General features: G+C 45.0%; 1 protein-coding gene across 5 annotated transcripts in view; it reads right to left on the bottom strand.

Moving 5' to 3' along the window:
• The window catches only part of KCNIP1 (potassium voltage-gated channel interacting protein 1), a 379,825-nt gene that overhangs the window by 59,294 nt on the left and 292,763 nt on the right, over positions 1-27,768 (bottom strand). The window contains exon 2 of one of the 5 annotated variants that reach the window (XM_005558501.5): positions 4,697-4,858. The exons of the other annotated variants lie outside the window; for them this stretch is intronic. The gene's annotated coding sequence lies outside the window, so the exon portion shown is untranslated. The remainder of the gene's footprint in view (positions 1-4,696; positions 4,859-27,768) is intronic. 5 annotated transcript variants of the gene reach the window in all.

Here is a 27,768-nt window from a genome sequence, read left to right as displayed (position 1 = left end):
AATAGTTCCCTCCCTCCCTCCCTCCCTCCCTCCCTTCCTTCCTTCCTTCCTTCCTTCCTTCCTTCCTTCCTTCCTTCCTTCCTTCCTTCCTTCCCTCATTCCCTTCCTTCCTTCCTTCCCTCCTTCCTTCTTTCCTTCCTTCCTTCCTTTCTTCCTTCCTTCCTTCCCTACTTCCTTATTTTCTTCCTTCCTTCCTTCCTTTTCTTCCTTCCCTCCCTCCTTCCTTCCTTCCTTCCTTCCTTCCTTCCTTCCTTCCTTCCTTCCTTCCTTCCTTCCTTCCTTCCTTCCTCATTGCTTTCTTCTTGGGAATAAATTGCCAGGTATGCTGCTAAATCCCCTATAATGCCCAGAACATCCCCCATCACAATGAAATATCTGTCCCAAGATGTCAGTAGTGCAGAGGTGGAGACAACCTGCTTTAGCGTTTATCCCAGGAATAGAACTGCTGTGTCACAGGATCTATGCACCTTTTACTAAGGATTGCCAAATTGTTTCCCAAAGTTGTTTTACTAATTTACCCCCAACCTAGCAGTATGTGTAAGAGCTCTCACTCACCACCCCCACATCGCCATTTTACAGATTAAAAACCTGAGGCTTTGAAGAGGGTGGAGTAACTTGGACAAGGGTATAGAGTGACAAGGACATTAACAAAGCTTTGAGAGTGACATAGATGTAATATCTCCCTGCAAGGACACAGCCAAGGAAGATAAATTCAGTCCTTCTATATAAGAGATATTTACAAAGTCTTAATTACATACCAGGAACTACACTTTACACATATCTTCTCATATCTTCCCCCAACTGTACAAGATAGTATCAGAGCCCACTTAATAGCATGGGCTTTGAAGCCAGCCAGAACAGACGTTAGGTCCCAGAGTGGTAATTCACTAGCCCTGTGCCTCAGGAAACTTACTTGAGCTTGCTGAGTTTCAAGTTTCCTCATCTGTGAAACAGGAACCATGGTAGACCTACGTCACTGTATCGTTGTGATAGAGATAACGCGATAGGCCATCATCAGCATCACCACTCTCACTTAAGAGATCGGGAATAGAGCCTCAGAGTTTAAATTGCAAAAGGTCACAGCTAGTAAGTGGTAGAACTAGAATTTGAACTCGGGTCTGTCTGACTCCAAAGTTCATCTCACTTTAACTGTGTCAAGTTGTGTACCCAAGAGGGGAGGACTCCCAGCCCCATCCCACCAGTTTAGACTAAGCGGGGTTGGGTGGGGACAGCATGTATGAATTACTAAAACTGGGAATTCATCAAACACTTTTAAATAACACATTTTCATGGTATCATGAATATTTAGTAACTCAACTAAGTAAAACAAATGTTGTCAAGATATCAGTTGCCTGGGGACCTGCTATAATAGATAGTCTGGGATGATCTGTAATTAGAATGTGGACTGCATGAAAATGGCGATTCTACAGATTCTGAAAACAACCTCTTCTCTTACAAATTATAAATATCCCCTTTGCCATATTATTACTATCCATCTGCTTCACCCTTGAAGACAAACCAACTAAAACCTATTGCCTAGGCAAAGATCACAGATTTTGAATTAGTGGTGTCAGAATGAACAATGCTTGCCTTCCTACACCCTGTTTGCAATCAAATCCTCCAATTTCTCCTCTATTTTCTGCCCCCCTCCCTCCTGGGAAGACATTTGTCTTCAGAGGCTGGCAATGAGGCATTTGCCATTAGACACACTATGACATATTTTAAATATGCTCCAAGAAGCCGAGGCTAAATTACACTGGTGAGTTATTAAAAACAGCTCTCAGTGCTATTATTATTTATTGCATTTGCAACTCTCAGCAGCAGCTGATTACACTGCTTAATCTTGTATTTTTTTAAAATTCCCCACCCTGAAATTAATTCTCCCCACAATGAATAAGCAAGGTCAGCCACACTGAGCATCCTTTGGAAGCATTTGGATTCTGGGAAGGAATTTGATGGACAGCCCTGGAGCAGAACCTCAGTTTCTCCAGGGGAGGAAGTCCTTCACTTGAAATATGGACACCTCTTTTCTGAACCCCTTAGAGAGGGAGTTCTCCAAATCACAGGTCTCACCACGCTAGTCCCTTCCATGCTGTCTCTGCAGCTGCCATATGTTGCTGTCATTGAAAGACCTCTGTGATCTGGCCCCTGCCTCCCTCCCCAGCCTCATCTCTCATAGCCCCATGTCCTCATCCAGGACTCAGTCCTCGAAGTGACTTGTATTTTGTTTCCAGTGCCAGGCTCTGCCCTCTGAGCCTTTGCATATGCTGGTCCTCTCACCTGAAGTCCTGCCTCCACCCTTATTTTCTTGGCCAATACCTTTTCCTTCCAGAAGCAGCTTAGGGAATATCTCCTTAGTGAAGCTTCCAGTGAGGAATAGAAGGATTTCTTCACCACATCCATAAAACTGCACTCCTCCATCTATTGTAGCACTCAGCACACTGTATTGTCACTGTGTATTTGTGTCTCTTTTTTGTTATATTGTGAACTGCTTGAGAGCAACTGTAGTTTACTGTCTAAGCTTTACTGTCGAAGCTCCCAGCATAGGCCCAGCACAAAGAAAGTGCTTTGAGAATTAAGAGATCAAAAATAGAAGTAGTGTAGTAGTGCAGGAAGAGCCAAAGCTCTTGAATGAGGCATTTGTTCATTCACTCATTCATTTATTCAGCAAACATTTATTAAGCATCTATTATGAGCCAGGCTCTGTGCTAAGCACTAGGGACACAATGATTAAAAATAAATGGATCTTGTAATGGGGGAGACAGACATAACTCAAATAATAGCATAAGTGTATCATATAAGCCGTGATTAGTGCCATAAAGGAAAAATACTCAGGGCCATGACAGCATAAAGATAAGGCCCAACCCAGGCTGGAGTTTGTATGGCGAGTTTCATCAGGGCTGCCCTCCTTGAGGAAGTGATGCTTTAGCTAAGAGCTGAAGAGGAATAGCCATTAACTAGGTGGTAGGTGGGGCAAGAACATTTAAAGCAAAAGAGACAGCAAGTGTAAAGGTTCTGAGGGCTGTGGGGGCCTAAGTGCTGAAGAGGTGTGTAGGAATGAACCAAAGGTCAGTACAAGGACTGGGGAACAGGCAAGGGTGGAGGTGGTGTGCGACAGATCAGGTTGGGAGACACCCAGGGGCCAGGCCATGAAGAATATTGTAGACTGTGTTAAGGATTTGTCTAGCCTGGCCACAGTGGGTTTTAAGCAAAGGAACAACATTTTGAGTGTGTATGTGTGTGTGTTTTAAACCATCTGCAATGGAGAGAACAGAATGGGGGAAAAGGTACACAGAGATTGTGGGGTATGAACTTCCAGACTGCCTCAGAAGACACAGTGTCAAGGCGGTGTTAATGCCTAAAGGACCACAGGGAGGTGGGGAGACCTCCAGAGGTCCTCAGGGAGATACCTGGACCATGTGTCAGGTTCACAGGCCTGCTCCAGATGTCCCCTTCTTTTTTGAATTTTTTTAAATATTTTGGGACAGAGTCTCACTCTGTCGCCCGGGCTGGAGTGCAATGGCGTGATCTCAGCTCACTGCAACCTCTACCTCCCAGGCTCAAGCGATTCTCCTGCCTTAGCTTCCCTAGTAGCTGGGATTATAGGTGTGCTGCATTTTTGTATTTTAGTAGAGAAGGGGTTTCACCATGTTGCCCAGGGTGGTCTCGAACTCCTGAGCTCAGGCGATCCACCACTTTGGCCTCCCAAAGTGCTGGGATTACAGGCATAAGCCACCATGCCTGGCCCAGGATGTTCTCTCCCAAAGCAGAAGCTCCTGCTGGGGGAGGCTCAGCCTTACCTGGGTTAACCAAACTGGTGCAGGGAGAAGGGGCTCTGCTTTAGAGCAGAGCTCCCAGGGAAACTGAGCTCAGGCCAATTCTATAATTTACAGTTTATGCCTCTAGGGGAGTGAGGTCAGAGAACTGAACCCTTACCTGTAAATTCTTGCCCTAACTTCTAAGTCCTTGGAAGGGTTAGGTCAGCCCATCCTAGGCTTAATTTGCTACCTTAGGAAGAATCAGACCATGGGAGGTCATCTACTTCATCATTCAATTTCATCCAACAATTCATTCATCCATCTCTCCCTTCGTCCATCTGCCCATCCATCCATCTATTCATCCATCCATCCATGCATTCATCCAACAAATATTCACTGAGAAAATATTAGAGGATGGTCTAGAACCTGGCCTTTTGATCCTCAATATAGTATGTGTTCTGTGCTGGTCCACATCTGCCCAATTTGACTTAGTGTTTGTCGGCTATAGGTAAGGGATGAAGTCTGGCCCAGACTCTGTCAAAAAATTTTGTTCTTTCAGTTCTCTGGTTGCTGAATTGGAGCCCCAGGCAAACCCTGCATTCTTCTCTCCTGATTTAATTGGTCCATTATTTTAAACTTTTGTAGATAAGGGAATAAAAAAGTCAGTGGAATATTGTATTCATCACATTGAAATTAATATGCTTCATTACCACAAAGACAAGGAGTATGGTTGTAATATTTTCTCAAAACTTTTAATTGAACAGAGCATGGGAGGGGGGAAAGCGAAAATGGAAACCACCAAGCTCGGATGTTGTTTTTCACTTTCTCAAAATGTGTGCTGTTTGTGATCCACTCATCTCATTAGTGTTAATTATGACCTAAAATAAAATGGCATTTAACACTGTGCTGAGACTTTAATTAAAGCCAAACCTTCATACCCAGGAACTCTCCGAAGTCCAAGATAGTTACTCTAAAATGGTATAAGCTTCTGCTGAGCCAGCGGTATCCACACACTCACTCCATCCCCTGCTGCTGGAAGCCCGATACTTCAATCCATCCACCATCCATCCATCCTTTCAACAAATTAATTTAAGGTAGTTCTGGGGAAAGAAAATGAATATTTATTAAATATCACTCTATTACTTTAAATGCATTCTTTGTAACCTAATGTAGCACCAAGGACCTAGGAATATTCAAGTAAGGATAGTGAGTAGTAGTGTATGCATTATCTCATTTAATCTTCAAAAGAGTCTCATGAAGTAAGGACAAATTATTCTATCTATTTTATAAGAGGTGAAACTGAGGTCCAGAGAGGTTTGAAACCTTGCCCTAAATCATATTCATGGCATGTTTTCCTGCTTTACACTGCTGAGCTAGAAAGAGTAATCTGAATTATCTAAATGTATTCATTCGTTCATTCATTCATTCATTCATTCATTCATTCATTCGAGATCGCCCACTATGTGTCAGATCTATGTTAGGGGCTAGAGAGACCCCAGTCCCTTTATTCACATGTTCGGTGAAGCGGGCCAACAATCGGTAGAGATGACAAGACTGTGATGAGAAAGAGAAGCAGGAGGGCTGTGGGGCTAGGATGCAGGGACAACCAGCCCAGCCTGGGAATCCAGGAAGGGTTCCCCAAGAAGGTAAGACTAGTGGAACAATTTTATCCATAATTCCTACAGAAGGACCCACCCAGAGGGTGGCCTAGTGATTCTTTCAGAGATTATGGCAACCCCAAAACCAGCTTCCCAGAAGCAAGCATGGTACAGGGCCCATCCAGCCAGACTGCAGATAGCCTGCGCCTGGGAACCACCTCCAGAAAGCATGCGAATGACTGACCCCAGTCATCTGGACTTCCTGGCATCAGAATCTGTGGATAATACTGAAACATTAGTGTCTCAAACAGATTAGGCATTAGTAACGAGTGGCACACCTCTCCTCCCACATCATGGGTTCCCAACTCTTGTCTGGTTTCTGAGTTCTGGAACCTGAGCCAACCATGACAGCTGCACTGGGTTCCTCCCCTGTATGCCAATCTCTTTATTTGAAGGAAAAGTAAATGCAAGAGAGAAATTACTGATCTGGTCAATAATTTAGAGATTTCTAGGGCTGACATGGTGCTGGAACAACCAACCTGCTCATCGACAGGGGAGGAGGCTGTGGCCCAGACCAGGCAAGCCACCTGTCCTGTGTCATACAGCAGAACCAGCCCAGGACTCCTGACTCTAGTCTGGTGGTAATTCCTTTGTCCTAGCAGGGACCGGTGGAGAACCTTTTAGGAGAGGTCGGGATGCTGAAGAAAATGATTCTTGCCCATAGATTAGCTTCCTGTTTACCAAACTTTGCCTCCCCTCCTTACTTGCCCTCCCTGGCCAGGAGCCTGGCTGCACAGCTACTCTTTCTGCCTGTGACTTGCACATCAGCTCAATACTTAACCTCTTAGAGAGTTCTCCTTTCAAGCTTCATCCTCAGGGAAAAGGGACGCAGTTTCAAGGAAAAGTGCATATTGCATTTCTGCAGCCCCACATCTACTACCTGTGATTTCCTGTAGGGATAAAACCTGTGAATCAGTGGCCAGTGTGATCCTTGGATAATCCCTCAGTCACTGTGATTGGTTTGGGGATGGACATATGAGCCCATTGGAGCCAATAAGATTCTGTAAAATGTTGAAGTTCAGTTACATGAGCCAATAAATTCCCTTTTGTTTAAGTGATTCTGGGTTGGCTTTCCTGGTACTTGCAACCTAAAGAGTCCTGAATGATGAAGTAATAAAAACAGTAACTCGAGTAATATTAATTGGCTGCTTGTCTGGGCTAGGTACTGTGTCAAGTTCTTCCATTTGTGAACTTATTTGGCATTCCCAGCAACTTTATGGGATATTCAATATTGTCCTTACATTGTGCCTAGTGAGGTTAAAATAACTCAGACTGCTGCCAGCATATAAGTGACGAAGCTGGGCTTTGAACCTGAGCAGCCTGGCTCTAGAGCCCATGTTCTCAACCACAATGCAGTACTGCCCCTCGGCACATACTCTTTTCAGCTAGAGCCCCAGGAAGCTTCTCTTCCATTTGCTGGTCTGGTAGAGATACAGTTCCCAACTCAGTCAAATTCTCAAGAAGGACTAGATGAATTTCATTAGGTCTCCATGGAGAAGGCAGTTTGCTTGTGGAAATTCATGCCTCCCAGGGACCTGTCTACCACACTATGCCTGAACTTCTATCATTAGATATGGGTATCTTTGGATTGCTAATAGTAATTACGGTTATAATAATGACAGGTTTTACTTTTTTTTTGAGACAGAGTTTCACTCTTGTTGCCCAGGCCGGAGAGCAATGGCATGATCTCGGCTCACCACAACCTCTGCCTCCTGGGTTCAAGCGATTCTCCTGCCTCAGCCTCCTGAGTAGCAGGGATTACAGGCACCTGTCACCACACCCAGCTTATTTTGTGTTTTTAATAGAGACGAGGTTTCTCCGTGTTGGTCAGGCAGGTCTTGAACTCCTGAACTCACGATCCACCTGCCTTGGCCTCCCAAAGTGCTGGGATTACAGGCGTGAGCCACCGCGCCCGGCTGACGGTTTTCACTTTTTAAGATACCTGTTTCTTACCAGGCCTTTCTTTGAGCACTTTGTATATATTGTCTCATTTACTTCGTAGAGAAGAGGAAAATGAGGCCAACTATCATGTTGGAAGTCATAGAACAATGATGTATTCACTTCCTCAGAGTCTGCTGAAGGACACACCCTGGCTCCTGGCCTCTTGGGCCTGCAGTCTCCTGGAGGGAGAAGTGGGCAGGGGCTCAGTGAGCAGACCACCTGAGGATGGCCAAATGGAATCGCTGCTGCAACTACAGATGCTGGGCCAGAGAGGCGAACCAGGTCCCTTGGTCTGGCAGAGATCAAGAGTGAAAGCACAGATTTCTTAAGAGCCAGCAACTAGCAAAAAGTCCAGATGAAAGTACCCCAAAATGTTAATGCTGGATTTCTTTGCCGTTTGAGTTATTTGAGATACTTATTTTCAGTCTTTCATATCTTTGCTATATTTTATGCAATGAGCTGACTTACCCTTATAATTATAAAGAAAACAAAACAAAACAAAATGACAGCCCATTATGAAAACTATAGTAGGAACCAGTAATAAAAGGAATCAGGCATCCTTGGAGGTTCCTTGGAGTGGCTCCAGGGCCAGGGCAGGAGATGCTCAAAGTGAGCCTAAGCATCTTTTGCTGCCAACAGTGAAGAAGTGCGCGCGCGTGCACACACACACGCAAACACACACGAAACCCAAACCCCTCAATGATAGGGACATAGGAGCCAACTGCAAGAGCCCCCAGTAGCCAAAGGTGGAATAATTTGAGCAGCAAAAGAAGTAAAATATGATTGGATTATAACCCAAAGTGTCAACATAAATATCCGTGAGCTCATATTAATATAAACAAATCTCTTATGCAGAATAATTCCCAATAATTCACGAAGATGGTTCACCCTCAAAGAGGGTCTATAACTTTCACTCCTTCAGTGTGAGTTGCACACAGTGACTTCCTTCCAAAGAGCCAAGAGAGGAAGGGAGGAAAATGATTTCACAGCAGAGAAATCTGACAAACACGACCTTAGCCAGGTGATCGAGGTCACCATCAGCAGTGGTAGGTTGTGTTGATAGCATGCACTCTTCAAATGATGTGATGTGAATGACACTTTACCTCTGTGCTCTTCCTCCCCAAACCCCAGTGCAATCATCAGAAAAGCTTCAGATAAGACCCAGTTGAGGGACATTCTACAGACATCTGCCCAATATCTCCTTAACATTGTCAAGGTCACCAAAACAGGGTCGCCTAAGAAACGGTCACAGCCAAGAGGAGTCTAAGGAGACACGCCTACTAAATGGAATGTGGGATCCTGAACTAGAAAAAGGACTTCAAGTAAAAACTCAGGAAGTCTGAGTTAAGTAGGGACTTGAGCAAATAATAACATTGCAACATTTGTCCATTAGTGGTGACAGTGTTAACCTACGCTGTTACCAACGGGGGTTGCCGGGTGTGCAGGATTTGGGAACTCTTTTACTATCTTTGAAGTTTTTCTGTAACTATAATTTAAAACTATTCTAAAATGAAAAGTTTGTTCTGAAAAAGCTAGATAGGAACAGAGCATGGCAGGAGAAACAGGCATATTACAAAGGCTTGGGATGATCTCTCAGGTCAGCTGAAAAAATGGTTTAACCCCCAGTGACTCTTTGACTTTTTTTCCAGAAAAAAAAATCTAGATTTCTGTAAATAAATCTGTCTGCTGGACTGGAAGGGGACAAGGTTATTGTACCTAACTGGCCTTCCCCAAATCCCACAGGGGCCTCATGGCAGTTAGATTCATTAATTCAGCATTTTCTAATGATTAACACTGATCAATAAGCCACTGGGTCTGTTCTTTAAATCAATTGCCCCATTAATGAGAATGAAAGCACCATTTTATTACCCAAGCCCTGGCCCTTTTGCAGAAAAGGCTTCTGGGGGTTCGGGCTTCCATTCCCCGTGCTGTGTATTAGGTTAATTACTCTCCCACTCAGGTCTTCCAAGCCTGATGCCTGTGACTTGGAACAAAATGAGCTGAAGGGAAAGACTTCTAGAAAAATGGGTTAGAGGCTTTCACCGAGTGAGACACTCAGTTCAGGAGTCAACTAAATTTTACCAAGGATCTTCTGAGTGCTCGGGCTGCTGCTCAAATGCTACCTCTGTAGAGAGACCTCCCTTTACCACCTTGTCTAAAATATCAATTCCCCCATGCTCTCTTGCCCCTGCTTTAGTTTTCTTTGAAGTGTTTATCACTACTAGATGTTATATTTAACTGTTTGTTTGTCTTTTTGCTTTGCTCCCCACTAAACTGAAAACCTCTTGAGGACAGGGTGCCTTGTCTGCCTTGTTCATCCCCAAAATATAGCCAATAGTAGATCTCAATAAATAGTTTTGAATAAAAGAATGCAGAGGGCCGGGCGTGGTGGCTCATGCCTGTAATCCTAGCACTTTGGAAGGCCGAGGCGGGTGGATTACCTGAGCTCAGGAGTTCGAGACCAGCCTGGTCAACACAGTGAAACCCTGTCTTTACTAAATACTCAGGGTACAGAAATGAATGGGACCCAGACTCTACCCTCCCAGATCTTATAGTGCAGTGGGGAGATGAGCACTTGAACAAGGCGGAATTATAATGCAGAGAGGGAAATGCTAGGGAGGGGGCCAGTGATAATTGAAGAGGGTAACTGAGCCTGTTTTGGGAGGTTAGGAAAACCTTCCTAGGAGAAGGGATATCTAAGATGAACTGAAGGTAGAGCAGACATGTGCCGGAAGAAAAGAAGAGAAACAGAGCTGTTCAGGCACAGAGTGCAGGATGTGCAAGAGTGGATGGGGGTGCAGGAAGAGGAGCCCATTGGTCGGCATGGCCAGAACAGAGTGTAGGGGGAGTTACAGGATGAAGCTGGAGACATGGGCAGGGCAGATCACAAGGCCTTGGCAGTGTCTGGCTAACACTGAAGATGGGATCCAGGAGGTGGTGGGGACCTGTGGGAGAAAGTGGCATGGTCAAATTTGTCTTAGAAATATGACTTTGTTTGGAGTGTGTGGACAGGATTGGAGGAGAGTACAGACAGGGTTGAAAGAGGGTGTAGATAGGATTGGAGGAGAGTATAGAAAGGGTGGTTGAAGGGAGTGTACACAGGGCTGGAGGAGGTGGCAGGAGTGAAGGCACAGGCCAGCTGGGAGCAGTGCAGAGATCTGTGAGACACGATGGTAAAGCTGCTGGGCCATGGTAGGTGGGAAGGAGAAGTGAGAGATGTAGGTGCAGACTCTCAGAGGGCAGGATAAACAGGATTTGATTGATTAGGGGTGGAGGGGAGGAAATGTCAAGATTGACTCCCAGGCCTCTGGTTTGGGGACCAGGATGTAGGTGGGGTCCCGAGTGGGGCAGGACAGACTGTAAGATGACCTAAGGGTGAATTTAGTTATATTTCTCAGGCAAGGTGCCTTTGATGAGAAATCCAGAACATTCTCTTTCTGTTCTTCTAACTCTGGCAGTGCCCAAACTCCTTGTCTTCTGTAGGAGAAACCCTGGATTTGGGCTAAAATCCCCCTTGGCTGGCCTGGTGTAGCTGCTAGGGGAGAGGCAACTGGGTGGAGACGAAGCCCAGGCACCCTCCTTTCTCCTGCTGAAACCCAGCATGCACCAGCTTCAGCACAGTGGGAGAGCAGCCTCTGTCCATGGGACTCCGGCAAGTCCAAGTTGGAATAAGCAAGTGTGGGATGATTTAAAGGCTGGGACTTTAAAGTCAAATACCCCAGAATTTCAGTCTGGCTCAGATATTTAGCAACTGTGTGACCATGGACAAGTCATTCTGAGACTCAGGTCTCAGTCTGCCAAATGGAGCTGACATATTCCCTCGGGAGTTGTTGAGAGGATCAGAACCAACACCTGAGCCAGGATGATCTGAAATACCACATAGTGCTTCTTTCCCCGGTGTCTTCTTCCCTATCCCCTATTCCTGGTTCAAGAAGTGGTGAGATGGCCTCTCCCAGGTGTCCTCAGGGCGGCTTTTAGGCAAATGCCAAGAAAAAGAGAAGAGCAGCCATGAGCCCAGTTTTTGAGTTTTAAGGAAGACTTTGCAACTCCCATTCTTGGCTTTCCAAAGCCCAGTCCTTGAAATGCTCAAGCAATAAGTTGGATCCTTAACCAATAGATCTTGAAGAATATGTGAGGGTGTGTGGGATAGGTTTTTCTCCAGGGAGTAGAGGAAGATTTTCTGGGCTGGAAGGAAAGGAGGATAGACAGAGGAGGAACAAAAGACTCAAATGCTGAGAGTGTTTCTGACTCCACTCTCTCTAGGACCAGGCGAGGGCTTTTGCCCATGATCTCGTGACAACAGAACCTAAGCTTTTAAGTAGGCTTTGAGATTCAGGACAAGTGGGGTTGGTGTCTCTTCCTGGGTGTAGCTTGGGGAGGTGGCAAAGCTTCTGGCTCTCCTCTACTCCAGGACTGTTTGGTGGCAGGAAGGCAGGAAAGGCCCCAGTTCTCAGATTGGAGAGGAGACTCTTCGGGAGATTAGCATCTCCTGGAGAAGGACAAGCAGAGACCTGGGCAGTCTTGGAAAGGCCTTGTGGTTCATCATGGAGGAAATGGGATGCTCTGGTGTATTCAGGGCTGGAGGCAGAAGAAATGTGGTTCCAGCACAGCCTTCAGTGACGGAGAGTCATTCCTCCCCCAGGTAGCTCTTTCCTCACCAGTGCCAGGACACCTTGTAAATTCTCTAGTGGGAAGAGAAGGGAAAGAACACCCTACATAGACTACAAACTCTTTGCACTGGCTGAGCTTACCGCAAATAAACTAAAACTAAAATATCCACGCCCAGCAGAATGAGGACCCGAGAAAAAAGTCAAGTTCAGTTACAGAAAAATAGAAGCTACCTTTCTGCAATACCTGGACTGGATGCCTGAAGTCTGCTACCTACAGTATGTCTACATTCAGTAAATGCTGGCTATGGTCAGTTGATAGTGGATTGTTGTCTTCCCCTGACTGGAGTGCAGATGGCAAGAAGGAGCCTCCACTGTGTCTACAGCCAGGCCTGGAGACAAGCAGTGACTGCTGCGTTGTGCTCATACCTTGCAAGGAAAGGTCTATGTTGTTTGAGAGGAGAACCAAGAAGTAGAAATTGATGTTGGAAAGATGTGTGAGTTCCTCCCGGGCAGGTTGGGGTCTGATTCCTCTTGCAATCTGTGGCATTCAGCACAGCCTCGATATCCAATATATATTTGTGGGTTCAAAAATGAGCATGTGCTGAATGAATGCATGAGTGGGTAGGTATGAACCATATGCTTTTATGTTGAATTGCAGTGATGAGAAGGGTATAATATGGGGCTGGGGGAGCAGTAGCCCATGTGTCTTTTTGGCCTCAGCCCCTTTGCTCTCCTGGAGATCAGGCAAGTCCTCTGCTGGGTCAGGAATGCAGCTGCTGAAGGCCCCGGGGGAGGTGCAGAACTCTCATCTAACCTCACTGCTTGTGATCTTAAGACCTCTGCTCCTGTTCACCCAAACAAACCATGGATGGCAGCATCTTTGGGATTCCCCAACTCCTAGAACTGTGGAGATGGCAAGGGTCTCAGATGCCATCTAACATCACTCTCTCATTTTGCAGGCCAGGAAACGTCAGACCTACCTTGGCCAAGGTCAGACAGGAAACTGATGGATGTGACATTCTGAGTCACGCATGTCAATGTACATGCAGAAACACATACCCACGTGTCCCCAAACGCATCGCAGTGGAACACACAGACCCCTGTGTGGGCCCCCCAACATGTGCTTCCCATCATGGATGCCCTCAAATATGGAACTCAAGCCTTACCTATCCTCTCCTTTGAGCTCCAGACTCATGCCGTCAGCCATCTCCTCAACCTTTCCACCTGGGTGGCTGACAGGGTGCTCAAACATATCAGGTCCCAAACCAAACCCTTAATTTCTGTCTCACCAAATGCCCCTGAACAGATCTTCCAGAAAATGCCCATTCTATGACATCAGCCACCTAGGTGTCATCTGAGAGCGTTCTCCTTCCTCACCCTTCCAGTCCCCAGGGAAATCCTCTGCAGGCCCCGTTGGCTCCATCTCTGATCCCAAACCTCGACTTGTTAATCTCACTGGTTCTTTTGGCACATGAGCTTTCTCTGTGAACAGTGAGCCCATGCTGGCTCCTGTCCAGGACACACAGCAGTGAAGGCACAAGAGTGGACAAGGACAAGTCTGCTAAGCTCTGCTGGGCACAGAAGGAGGGATAGACTGGGCACAGCAAGAGGGTCGGGGAGTCCCACTGGTCAGGAGCCTGGAGCTCCACCTTGGTGGGACTCTGGGGGCCATTTGACAAGAAGAAGGAGGGGACCCATCCCTTTCTTCCCATGTCGCTAGAGGCAGACACTAAGCCCAGGGTTGAAATCCACAAATGGATGAGATAGGAACATGGGACAGGCCTGGAGTCCTGGTCTCCCCTCACCCTAGCTCTTCAGCTGCCACCCAGCTAGTCGGGGAAGGACATAGGAACAAATATCATTAGCTGGGTGTCTCCTGGCAGAAACCATAAATCACAAAAAGTGTTATGCTCCAAACCCAGACTGGCACCGCACTGTGATTTACTTTAAGTAGACAAATGAATGTTTTTTATAAAAATCATTCTCCTTTAAATATTAAGGGGGAAAAGTTTTCCATTTTCTTTGGTATGGTTTTTATTATATCTTGAGGGCAAAGACTTCCAATTTCAAAATGGAAATCAATGAGAAACATGATTGAATTTAGGAAACATGGTTTTACAGCCAACAGTTTTGGGCTGTGCCAGAAGTTCTGAAGGCTATAACTATATCTATAATTCATACTAATATTTTGACGATTTGAAAAGCAGCTGGGTCTTAGTTTCCTGAGAAGCTAACTTCAAGTTGGTAATGTCCTATGTTCTTTGGGAGCCAGAGATACCTTTAGACGAGCTTATTTCCTTGCATCTTTCTTCATGCTCCTCCCACCTCTGTGGGCCATGGGAACGGTTAGATGGGCTAATGTGCCTAAGAAAATAGGCCAGAATAAGCAATAAATGGCAGCTCTTATGATCATTCTACTCCTGGAAGGAGCTCAAAGGGGCCAGGAAAAAATTCAGGGGCCTATCAGGAGATGAACGGTGGAGATCTGAGGACACAGAAGCAGTTCTGTTAAAAATAATGCCAAAAACTGAAATTACTTTTGCAGCCACCTAATAATAGTCAAAGGTCTCATCTCAGTTAGGGCTCTGCGAGAAGATGAAAACACAGGACAAAAAAGCAAGGAGTCTTGTTCCAAGCCTGGTTCCAGATAAAAAGCAGAGTATTACTGAGCTGTGCATGTTAACTCCTCACTGCCTCCGCAAATTTTTAACATTTTGGATCTGCAAGATTCTGGGAAGTCCTCAGGAGAGATCTCTCTATAGAAAGAAGGAGAGGCCGGGCGCGGTGGCTCAAGCCTGTAATCCCAGCACTTTGGGGGGCCGAGACGGGCGGATCACGAGGTCAGGAGATCGAGACCATCCTGGCTAACACGGTGAAACCCCGTCTCTACTAAAAAATACAAAAAACTAGCCGGGCGAGGTGGTGAGCGCCTGTAGTCCCAGCTACTCGGGAGGCTGAGGCAGGAGAATGGCGTGAACCCGGGAGGCGGAGCTTGCAGTGAGCTGAGATGCGGCCACTGCACTCCAGCCTGGGCTACAGAGCGAGACTCCGTCTCAAAAAAAAAAAAAAAAAAAAAAAAAAAAGAAAGAAGGAGAAAGGGAGAAAGGAAGGAGAGACTCTGCCAAAAAGTGTTAATGATGCTTCTCTCCATGCGGTAGGAATTCAGGCGATGTGGTTTTTCTTCTTTCTAGTCGCTGTATTTCTCAAATTTTCCATAGCATACATATATTGCATTTATAATAAAGGCCAAGATTCCTGCACTGTCGTCCCTCTGAAGTATCCTAATTTGGGTGTCCCTCTGTTTGTGGGGATCCTGACACCCACCCACCATGAATGGAAGGTAATTGTGACTGTGAAGAGAGCAAAGCAAAATGATACTGTGAAGTCCTAGTGAGAGGCGGCTGCTTTCCAAAGGCTCTTAGGACAATGCCCACCTACTTTGGGTTAAAAAAAAAGTGATCAGAGAAGACTAGCTCATATTAGACAAGCATTAAAGTCACGCAGGCAAGAAGTACCACTTGGTCCTCGAGCAGTCAGGACTGAGAGGCTAGGAAAGGAGTCCCTCAGTGCCTGTCTCAATGCTTTTGATGCTGGGCCCGGGGACCACCGAAATAAGCTCACAAACCAGAGGCCCCATGACTTTGGAAACATCGACTTGGATGGCTGCTTGAGATCTGTCAGCTGTGAGGCTGTCTCAGTTTCTAGGCTCCCAAACCCCCAACAGGAGCCTGAGAATGGTTATATGTTCAGACCCATCGTGGAAAACATGGCTGTCTTGGGAATTTGGAACTGGTGCAGTCTTTGCAGTGACCGTCTCAAATGCAAATCTGGTGGAGTCACTTGGCTCCACTGATTTCTTCTTCCATTCTCTTGCTCACTCACCAAGTATGTCTCATGCTCCTGCTGTGGCCTGGATGCTGTGCTAGACTCTGCAGCTTCAGTGGTTCACAGGACAGACCCTTCCTCTGCAGCCCACTACCGGCAGGAAGGGAAGGTCTGCACACATGATGAGATCTGTGTGATCCTCCCCTCTCCCTCTGCGTCCAAAACTCATCTGCCATCTCTAGGAAAAGCGATCTCTATGAGCTGTAGTTTGAATACTTGTCCCCTCAAAAACTCACGTTGAAACTCAATCTCCAATGTGGCAGTATTGCGAGGTAGAACCTTTATGAGGTAAATCTATTCATGGGTTAATGATTTAATGGATTATTTGTGGAGTGGGACTGGTGGCTTTTTAGGAGAAACCTGAGCTAGCACACTCAGCCCCCTCACCATATGATGCCCTATGCTGCTTTGGGACTATGCAGAGAGTACCTGCCCCCAGCAAGAAGGGCTCACCAGATGTGCTGCCTCAACCTGGGACTTCTAAGCCTCCATAACCATAAGAAATAAATTCCTTTTCTTTATAAATTGCCTAGTTTCAGGTGTTCTAAGCAACAGAAAAGGGACTGAGACACTATGTAACATCCTATTCTCTTTTACTTCTTTGGTGGAATCCCCCGTGCTATTCTTTTTGGTCTTTGTGCATTTGCTTATACTGATCCCTCTGCCTGCAATGCCTTTCCTTTAGGTTCAACTGAGGTGATACCTCCTCCCTCTAGGTCCCTGCTTAGATAACTCTTAGAGAGCCTCGTGAGGACTGTATCCCAGCAGGTATCACATCTGTGTCCCTGTCTGTGTCCTGCCCTGGGTTTTGAATGTTTTGAGGCCATAGCCTGGGTATTATATTCATTTCTCAGCATGCCTGGAGTCCAGCAGCAGGTCTGGCTGGGTTGTTGTGCAGTCAAGGTTTGCTGAGTGGCTGAGTGACTGTGAGGACGTCCAGTGCTGTGCAGCCTGGTGGGAAGGTCATCTGATTGCACCAGTCTGCAGGTACACACGTGTACTCTTACAGCAGCTTGTTTTGACTAGCTCCAAAGTCTGTCTCACTCTTTTTAACCAAAAACTTACCCCCAACAGTTGGAGATCTTAGGGGATGGGATAGGTTATTTCTGTAGGAGCTGGGGAAGTGTGAGGGACCTAGAATGATGTGGGGAAGCTGTCCATCCTCAGGAAAGGGTTAATCTCGAGGGCTGTCAGGGGCATTTGACATGGAGCCACAGAGCTGGAGGGCCCATAGAGGCCCATCAAGCCAACCAGCACCTTCCAGATGGAAACTGAGGCCTAAGCCAAGGTAGTGGTGGGTGCCTGCCCTAAGGAGTGGGTGACAGAGCTGGGACTCGAAACCAGAGCTCTTGGCCCCCTCTCCACCCCCATTTCCCAGGACTTGGAAGCCCTGAGTCGGGGCCTCCACTCATATTCGAAAGACTTACTGAGTTGGCTGGGCACGGTGGCTCACACCTGTAATCCCAGGACTTTGGGAGGTTGATGGCGCAGATCACCTGAGGTCAGGAGTTCAAGACCAGCGTGGCCAACATGGTGAAACCCCATCTCTACTAAAAATACAAAAATTAGCCAGGCATGGTGGCTCATGCCTGTAGTTCCAGCTACTCAGGAGGCTGAGGTAGGAGAACTGCTTGAACCTGGGAGGTGGAAGTTGCAGTGAACTGAGATCATGCCACTGTACTCCAGCCTAGGTGACACAGTGAGGCTCAGTCTCCAAAAAAAAAAAAAAAAAAAGAAAAGAAAAGAAAAGAAAAGAAAAGAGAGACTTACTGAGTCATGTCTGTGCACATGGACAGCCAGAGTGAAGCTGATGTTCTAAGCATGGGGACAGAAATAGGGGTGGGCATGGGTGAGGGCCACAGCGGGAGCCAAGGGCCTTGCTGACCTGTGGCTCCCTCCCGTGTGCGTTGTTAAAGGGACAGTGGGAAGCAGCCATGCAGTCGTTAGGATGATGCTCCACAGTCCTGCTTGAACTCTACTGGCTACTCGAGGTAGAAGGTGGAGGAAAATGTCTATGAGATGGTGACTGTGCTGGACGGTCCCCATTTGCCCCTCCACGTCCACTCTGCTCTCTGCCCCTGGAAGCTCATCTGCATGGATGGCATCTCCCAGGCTCCCATGACCTCTAGCTTCTAACAGGATGCAGCTGGTGGGAAGTTGTGGGTGCTCACAGGGTCTTTATTGTCCAGCTCTTTCCTGTTGAGTTGGGGACTGACAGCAGCAGCCGAGGCTCACGCTGGGCGGCCCTGACCTACAGCACAGGTCTCTCTGGGTTCTGTCCTTCAGGCTCAGGGATGGTAGTAGCTTCCTGCTGCTAGTTCTGGGGCATTTTACACTCTCTCGTCTTTCTCTTAACCCCTCCCACACTTCTATAAACAGCCTTCATAAAACTCCCTGCAGATGTAGGCCTGGGATTGTCACAAGGACTTAAAATTGCAATTAATTCTTGTGTGTTTCTTGCACACTTGGTGTGTGCACTGAGCTTCATTCTGGGAAAACTGAGAGGAAGCTGTTCACAGGGCCCATATAGGCACTCCATCAACTGAAGCTTTGCCTATTATTAGAACAGTGTTCTCAGTGACTTGGAGCACTTAGAGGTCACATCCTCCCTGGCCTTGTCCCTCAGAGTCATGCTACTCTCGCCGCTTGGAGAAGGCAGGTTGGCAAGAGGTCAGAATTCTGACCCTTGGAGTACAAGGAAGGTCAGTACCCAGCCTGTTTTGCCCTCTCTTCCTCTCTCCCACCTCAACCTCATACCAGCCCTTTGGGGCCCAAGGCCTTTCCAGGGCTGTTGGAAATCTTTCTCCTATGCATAGATTTTTCTAATTTCTTGCCAGGTGGCCGAACCATTGGTCAATGAGCAAGATGACTGATTGGTTTGAGAGAGGCTGGTTTCTCGAACAGGATTTCCCCCCACAGCAGGAACATGGTAATTAAACTTTGCTATGGTTGGGGGAACAAAGTTTCCCCAAGCAGAATGTCAATTCTCAGACCACGGTGTAAGTCAGAAGTGGAGTGGAAACAGGGTTATGGTCCTAGCACTGAAAGCCATTTCTCCTCTGCTCTGACACACCAAGGAGAGGCAAGAGCAGACTGAACCACCTGAAACTGGGAAACAAGTCAGCTTTGCAGATCTCAATAAACTCCAAATGCCTCGCAACACATCGAGGACCTGCCTTGGTGAAGGTGGGCCTAGAAATTGCTATTGGCCAACTGTGGCTGGAACCACATCATACTCTTTGGTCTTGGTTTGATGCATGTGAATTTAACCAGAGCAAAATGGGATCTGGAGAGAAACTGAGCTTTGCCAGCTAAAGCAATTCTCCAGAGTGAATTATGCCTTCCCTGGCCTTGACTTCCACGTGTCTCCTCTAGGTAAGCATCTCACTGGGCCGAGTGTGACCTGCATATTAACATACATTGAAAACCTGTCATTTTTACGCAACATGGCCCTGAATGCACTCTGACTTCCTCATCTAATGCACAACTAAAGAAGGAGAAATTTCTCCCAACAAATTGGGAAAAATATTAGTTTTTTTGGATGTATTTTGAGTTGGCATATTTACATGCATTTTAAGAATGACTTAAGATATTTTGAAGAAAACTTTGAGTATACCCAATTTTTATCTTTTGTGCTAACTCCGGAGGCACTTAAGTCATTATTTTATAATATGTTTTATCCAGCCAACTTACAGATCCTTATTTTTATAAGTGGTAATGATGCAAACTTGATTCTGGCTCATTTTTGAATTGTTCTGAATTTAAGATTGGCAAGCTCCAAAATAATGGTTTTATGATACACCTTATAAATACAGTTCAGAACCAGGTACTGTTAACAGTCTTACGTTAGCTTAACATTATCTTACTGTATTCCAAAAGCATAAAGAAAATTTCTGTTCACACCATTAACCAGATGATGTGAATGCGAGTCATGTACCTAAGTGTGAAACTACTGACTGCAAGCATACTCTGGAAATTAGTTAACACTGTAATTTTTGCCAACAAATGGCTAACCTAATTTACCCACAGGTAGATTTGAGCTGTATCCAGATGCTTGATATGCAGGTAAATCACAGGTAATATCTGCATAGGAAAGAGTAATGAACAAATCCAACAGTAGCTGGAACGAATACTTTGCTTTAAGTAATATCTTTTCCCCTCATTAAATACATTAATATTCATGGGTAAATGATTATCTATATGCATTTCCTACTGTCATGACCCAGATTCAGCCAATGCTCCCCCTTTTAAAATGGATACCCAGTATCACAGTACAACACAATTTTATTGTGACTAGAATAGTACATATAATGTATGGATTTATTACCTCTTTGTGGACATGACTAGATTGTGAGCTCCTTTGGGGCTTTGGTTGCATTTTACCCTTTGGAGCACCCCCCATGGCCCTGAAGCACAGTGCCGGTACAGAGTAGGTGCTCAGCAATGCTCAGTATGTGGAAAACGGGTGCCTGGGTCAATGGCATGGATCCTCCACAGCAGAAGAGCTCAGAAAAGGCAGCTCACAGTGGCTGCAGGGACCAGGGCAGCCTTCTCCAAGAAGGTGGGACAAAGCTGAGCCCCAGAGAAGGGCAAGGCTTGGCACTGGTGAATGCAGTGCAGAGGATGCTTCAGAATGAGAGGAGGGATTGACAGACTTGGGCACTGGTGCAGAGGTTGGAAAGTGAAAAGGATGGTGTGACCTTTGTAGAAGATGAATTGCCAGATGAAGGGGACCACTGTGGGCTTGTCAGATTAGCACCCTGCTTTCTAGGAAATGTCTTCTCCCGATTCAAATGATTTTAGTGAAAATTTCAATATTCCTGCAATATGAGCTCCTCCTGGCCAGCAGATGCTTGGTTCAGGGTGGGAGTGGAAGGCTGGAGCTAAGGGCATCAATTCACCCTCTTCTGGGAGGCCAGGCTTCTGGTATATACCTGGAGTTACTGGTGGCCACATTCTGCCATGGATATTGGAAAAAGGACAGCATGTCTACAGGTAAAGGGAAACAAGCAGAGATGAGAGAGAGAGAAACAGAGAGAGAGAGAGAGAGAGAGGGAGACTGAGCTTCCTGAATGCTGTGCCACTCCAGGCCCTGGTTCCATGTGAGGCCCTCTTGCCATCCTCCATCAGAATGCCTCTGAGAAGTCCCTCTTTTTGGCTTAAGATAAGTAGAGCTGGTTTCTGTTACTTGGCACTAAATTAGAGATTTTTACATTCATTTGTAGCCTGAAGCTGGATTGGGCAGAGAGGGCATCACAAATTATTGCCCAAAACCAAGTCTCAACTCCAGAAGTAGCCTCACAGATGCATATTTGATGATGATGATGATGATGATGATGATGAAGAGTGAGGAGAAGGAAGCAAAGGAGAAGCTATGTTCATGATGCCACTTTCTGCTCTTTCCAAGGACACTGAGCTGATCGCCACTTGGCAGCAACAATGCTTGCTGAAGCCTCAGTCCAGCCAGGTGGAGAGTTTTCCCAATTCCTTATGGACACACGGCAAGATGCAAAATTCCAAGTCCAGAAACTGTGACAGATGCCATCCCTCTAGGCTCATATTGAAATAAATGGGGTTCATAGCTGGGCTGACTTTTCTCCAATTGCTGTCTGCATGCCCAGCAGTCTGGTCCCCTACTCCATTCCCTTGGTGTGGGTGGATGCAGGCCTAGACCTTCACTCCTTCCCCTGACTCAGCTGTGTGCTCTCTCACCCCAAACAAGAAAAAAGAAGAGCGAAAATCTGGGCCTAATGACTTTCAGAATCAACCTAAATGTCTGTCAGCTCCAGGAAGGCAGGAAGTGTGCCTTTGGTTTTTTGTTGGTTTTGCAGGGTAAAGGTGGGGGATGCACCCAGGGTTTGCTGAACCACTCAGACCTCAGGTTTTCCCATCTGTAAAATGGGACAGCAGTGCCTGTCTTTCTACAGGGATGTTTTAATGACAAAAACAGAGCTGATGTATATAAAGGCACAAGCATATGCCTGACATGCTATAGGCATGTAAGTAAATGTTAGTCCCATCTCTGTCCCAGCAGGGACCCTAGAGCCTGACATGGAACGTCACTTGAGCAAGCACACATGAAAACCTGTAGCCTTCCACAATCCAGTGCTCACATGAAAACCTGTAGCCTTCCACAATCCAGTGCTCACATGAAAACCTGTAGCCTTTCACAATCCAGTGCACACATGAAAACCTGTAGCCTTCCACAATCCAGTGCACACATGAAAACCTGTAGCCTTCCACAATCCAGTGCTCACATGAAAACCTGTAGCCTTCCACAATCCAGTGCTCACATGAAAACCTGTAGCCTTCCACAATCCAGTGCTCACATGAAAACCTGTAGCCTTCCACAATCCAGTGCACACATGAAAACCTGTAGCCTTCCACAATCCAGTGCTCACATGAAAACCTGTAGCCTTCCACAATCCAGTGCTCTACTGTTTACCCTAAGTGAGCAACGCCCCCTTTCCTCTGTTTCTGGCTACCACAGATGAAACCCAATGACTTCAGGTCCCCTTCCCTCCCCTCTTCTCCCCTCTTGTCCCCTTCCCTTCCCTTTCTTTCTTTCTTTTTTTTTTTTTGAGAAAGAGTCTCAATCTGTTGCCCAGGCTAGAATGCAGTGGTTCAATCTGGGCTCACTGCAACCTCTGCCTCCTGGGCTGAAGCTATCCTCCCACCTCAGCCTCCCGAGTAGCTGAAATTATAAGCATGTGTCATCACACTCGGCTAACTTTTTGTATTTTTAGTAGAGATGGGGCTTTTCCATGTTGCCCAGGCTGGTCTTGAACTCCTGGGCTCAAGCAAATCATTCACCTCAGCCTCCCATTGTGCTGGGATTACAGGCACTAGCTACACACTGGTCAGCTTCAGGTCTTCTATTCTTGGCCACTAGAAGTTCCTTTCCCTAACCTGGCAACCAGGCACTCATGCTGCACTCTCCTCTTTGTCTTCCTCTCTCTGTTTCCCCCTCCCCCACAGCCAGCCAGCTCCTTCATCGCTCACCCTGACAGCCACAAACGCCTATTTATTTGCCGAGTAACTTCCTTGTGGTTTAATATCCCCTTGAATTACTGTACAATCTCTTTCAAGTTATATTTGATTATTTTTCACATTTAAAAACATGAACACAATTACCCAACAGTGGCACGTGCCCTTACAGTCAGAAATAAAATAGTATTGCAATACGATATATGCATCTTAGACAAGTAGTCAGTCCCTGGAAATTATGTCTCCAGCGTGGAGAGAGATCTGCAGTGATAGGTACCATATAAATGCATATGAGACAATAAATAGTTACAAAGGGAGAGGATGCTGAATAATTAATCCACCCGCCGCTCCAGGAACGTTCTTTATAAATCTGTCCTAGGCATTCATTTGTTTTTTTACGGAAGCAAATATTTAAAAGTAAAGAATAAGTAATGTCCAGGAAGGAGACATAAAAAGAAAACAATCAGCTGCGGGGGTGTTAGTAGAAGATTATAGATGGCAAGGGCTCCAAGATGGCTGCACCACTGACTGATGGCATTTGCTAAGGAGACCCCCCGGGGGACAGGACGGGGTTGTTCACTGTGGAGACAGTCTTGGCTTGAGGTCAGATCTAAGCATTAGGCATTCATGCTGGGTTAATGCCATAGACTTCTTATTAGGCCCAAGTCTGTGTGTAGCTGGAGAAGGAAAAACCCATAGGGACACATTTAGAAAGTTCTAGAACCCACCTGCCTTCCCTTGATACAGATGGGACTCTAAGAATCACGGGATAAGAAAAGGATTTAATATGGTCCACTCCAAGCCTCGGCTTTGATTCGCATCCCTCCTGTGAGGGGTACCCACTGCTTCCCTTGGTGACTTGTCTAGTTTATCTCTGGGAGCCCTGACTGTTAGAAGGTTCTTCTGATGGAGTCCAGAGTTGTCTCCATGAGATCCATCTTTCCCTAGTTGTCCCCTAAGAGCCAAGAATAGCCCACGCCCTCTGCCCTTCAGAGGCAGAGATCAAGCCCTACTCACCCCTTCTCCGGGCTTTGGGCCTAAATTTCCCCTGATCTGAAATTCCTTTGGGTTTGGAAGCTCCTTATTAGAATATGGTCTTTGTACAGTCATTCATTCCTTAGTGGAAAATAAAGTTGTTATTCTCCTTGTACATTTTAGATCCACATGTTTTATTAGATGCTTTGCAAATATTTCCTCTCATATTGTGGCTTGCCTTTTCCCTTTAATAGTGTCTTTTGGAGCAGAAGTTTAAAATTTTGATGAAATCCAATTTATTAATGGAGAGCTGGTGGGGTATAAAATGCTACATCTACTTTGGAAAATCCTAAGTTTGTAATTTCTTAAAAAGTTAAGGGTTCACCCATCATGTGATCCAGCAATTCCACTCCTAGGTATTTGCCCAAGAGGAATGAAAGCATTTCCACATACAGATTTGTACATGAATAGCATAGTAGCTTTATTAGTAATAGTCAAAAGTTGGAATTGTCTATAAATAGGTGAATGAATAAGCCTACTGTGGAATATCCATACAAAGAAATACTACAATACTACTTAGCAATAAAAAGGAACGAAGTATTCAGTTATACAACGTGAATGAGTCCCAAAATAATGCAGAATAAAAGAAGACAGACAAGAATGCATACCACATGGCTGATTTAGATAAAACTCTAGAAAATGTATACTACTCTGCAGTGACAGGAAGCAGATCAGTGTTACCTGAGGTGGGGGATGGCGGGGTGGGTGGGATGGAAGGTGGGATTAAAAAGGACATGAAGAAATTTTGGGGGATGATAGTTATATTCATATATTGATTGTGGCGATTTCATAGGTGTAGCCATATGTCCAGACTAATAAAATCAGATATGTTAAATATGCACAATGTTTTTTATTTCAATTATATTTCAATATATCTGATTTTTTTTTATAAAAAGGAATTTGAATATTATTGAATTTGACATTAAAGGGTATCTAATCTATAACCCTTAGCAATATTTCTTAAAATTCCCTTTTGTCTCCCCTCTGATATTCTTCCTTCTCCCAACTGCACAGGAGCCGCTCATGCTGTGAATCACAAGAGGGCTCCCCAGGGCACCCCTCCTTTGGGACTTTTCTGGCTCTCTTTCCTGGTTCTCTTTCCCTTACTTACCCCCAACTTCTTTTTATTATGAAGAACAATTGAGCCTCTCTGGCTTGTTTTCCAATCTTCTTTCACTCCACCTGTCCCTTACCTGACCTTTTCATGGCAAAGAAAAGACAAGATGTCACCTTGCCTCCCTCCTGCCTCACTTCCTGTTTCTCTGCCACATTAAAAAACCTGAGTACCTGCTTGGTTACAACAGGATTGTACCAGAATGGAGAGGCTGGGTGGTGAACAGGTCAGTGCTCCTCCTAATCTAAAAAATGCCTTTGTGTGAGTTAGAAAATGATGCTCAGGCTGAGTGGATGAATTTGAAAACTACTTCCCACTGGACAGATCCAGACTTGTAAGCACTGGATTTGGGGAATAGATGAATCAATATCTGAATTAAAAGACGCTTCCTCTCTCTGGGTAGAGACAGAGCCTGCACCAGGATGCATGGCTTGGGGAGCAGAGCATGGCTGGATTTCAGCTCCCACTCACTCCTTCATCAAGAGCCTTTGTTCAGTGCATAAACTAAACAATGGACCATGGATGCCATGGAACAAAAGTCTGGATGACAAGCAAAATAAAATATTCTTAAGAAGAGAGGAAAGTTGAGAAAACCACTTGATAGTAAATCTTGTTCCCATATCTATTTTTATTTTCATTTTGCATAAAATGAGTTTATTCATTCAACCATTGAGAGCTGTTTAAATTGATTCCAGTTTTTGCTGTTGAAATCATACTTCAACAAGTGTTTTTGCATTTATCTCTTAAAAAATGTGTTCAACAAGAATTTTTTAGGGTCAGTACTTAATAGTGCATTATTAGGCCATTTTTGGGTCATATTTAACTTTTCTAGGCATTTCCAAACTATTTACAAAGTAGATATACCAATTTTCTTTTCCACCAGTAATGTGTAAGAGTTCCTGTTGCTCCATATTTTCATCAATTCTTTATTAAATTTCTTAATTCTTGTCAACATGCTGGTTATGAAATTATAGCTCACTGTGTTCTTTCTTGATTAATAAACTTTATTTTTTAGAGTAGTTTTAGGCTCACAGCAAAATTGAGTAGGAAGTAGAAGAGTTCCCATATACTCCCTACTCCCACACATGCACAGCTTCTCCCACCATCAACATCCTGCACCAGGATGAAGCATTTGTAACAACTGATGAATCTACAATGACACATCACTATCACCCAGTGTCCATAGTTTACATTAGGGTTCACTCCTGGTACACTCTATGTGTTTTGACAAATGAATTATGGCATATGTCTACCAATGTAGTAGCAAACAGAACTGTTTCACTGCTCTAAAAATCCTTTGTGCTCCACCTAGTCATCCCTTCCTCCCCACAAACCCTGGAAACCAGCAATCTTTTCCCTGTTCCCATAGTTTTGCTTTTTTCCACAATGTTACGTGGTTGGAACCATGATTGGCTTTTTTCACTTAGTAATGTGCATTTATGGTTCCTTCATGCCTTCTACTGGCTTGATAGCTCATTTCTTTTTAGTCTTGAGTAATATTCTACTGCCAGGATGCACCAGCATTTATTTATCCGTTTGTTCACTGAAGGACATCTTGGTGGCCTACAAGTTTTGTCAATTATGAATAAAGCTGCTGTAAACATCCACATGCAGGTTTCTGTGTGAACACAAGTTTGTGGTTCACTTGGGTAAATACCAAAGGGCATGACTGATGAATCTTATGGTAAGAGTCTGTTTAATTTTGTAAGAAGCTGCCAAACTGTCTTCCGAAGCAACTGTACTGTTTTGCACAGTCCCATGAAGCACTGATGAGAGTTCCTGTTTCTCCACATTCTCACCTACATTTTGTGTTGTCAAGTGTTTTGGATATTGGCCATTCTATGAGTGCTGTAGTGGCATCTCATCACTGTTTTAATTAGCAATTCCCTAATGACATATGTGGAGCATTTTTTCATATGCTTACTTGCCATCTGTATATCTTCCTTGGTGAAATGTCTGTTAGGGTCTTCTCATTTTTGAATCAGATTTTTAATTTTCTTATCATTGATTTTTAAGAGTTCTTTGTATGCCTTGAATAACAGTCCTTTATCAGATATATATTTTTTCAAATATTTTTTCCCAGTCTGTGGCTTGTTTTCTCATTCTCTTAACATTGCCTTTTACAGGGCAGAGGTTTAAATTTTAATGAATTCCAACTTCTCAATTATTTGTTTCATGGATTGTGCCTTTGGTGTTATATCTAGAAAGTCATTGCCATACCCAGAATCTTCTAGATTTTATTCCGTGTTATATTCTAGGAGTTTTATAGTTTTGTATCTTATATTTAGATCTATGATCCATTTTGAGTTAGTTATTATGAAGGGTGCAAGGTTTGTGTATAGACTTTTTTTTTATGTGGATTGCCAGTTGTTCTAGCACCATTTGTTGAAAAAACTCTTTGCTTCACTGTATTGCCTCTACTCCTTTGTCAAAGATCAGTCAACTCTATTCATGTGGGTCTATTTCTGGGTTTTCTATTCTGTTCCATTGATCTGCTTGTCTATTTTTCACCAATACCACAGTATCTTTATTATCATGGCATATCTTTATTATCATGGCTTTATAATAAGTCTTGAATCAGGTTGTGTCAGTCCTCCAACTTTTTTCTCCTTCTTCAGTATTAAATTGACTATTCTGGGTCTTTGCCTCTCTCTGTAAACTTTAGAATCACTTTGTTGATATCCATAAAATAACTTGTTAATAATTGCCAATAACCAATAATTTTGGCTGGTATTGCATTTAATCTACAGATGAAGTTGGAAAGAACTGATATCCTGACA

Source organism: Macaca fascicularis, chromosome 6, assembly GCF_037993035.2.
Source record: "Macaca fascicularis isolate 582-1 chromosome 6, T2T-MFA8v1.1".
In the NCBI taxonomy this organism is placed as follows: Eukaryota; Metazoa; Chordata; class Mammalia; order Primates; family Cercopithecidae; genus Macaca; species Macaca fascicularis.
Note: the sequence above shows the minus strand (reverse complement) of the source record. Positions and strands in the feature narration are given on the sequence as shown.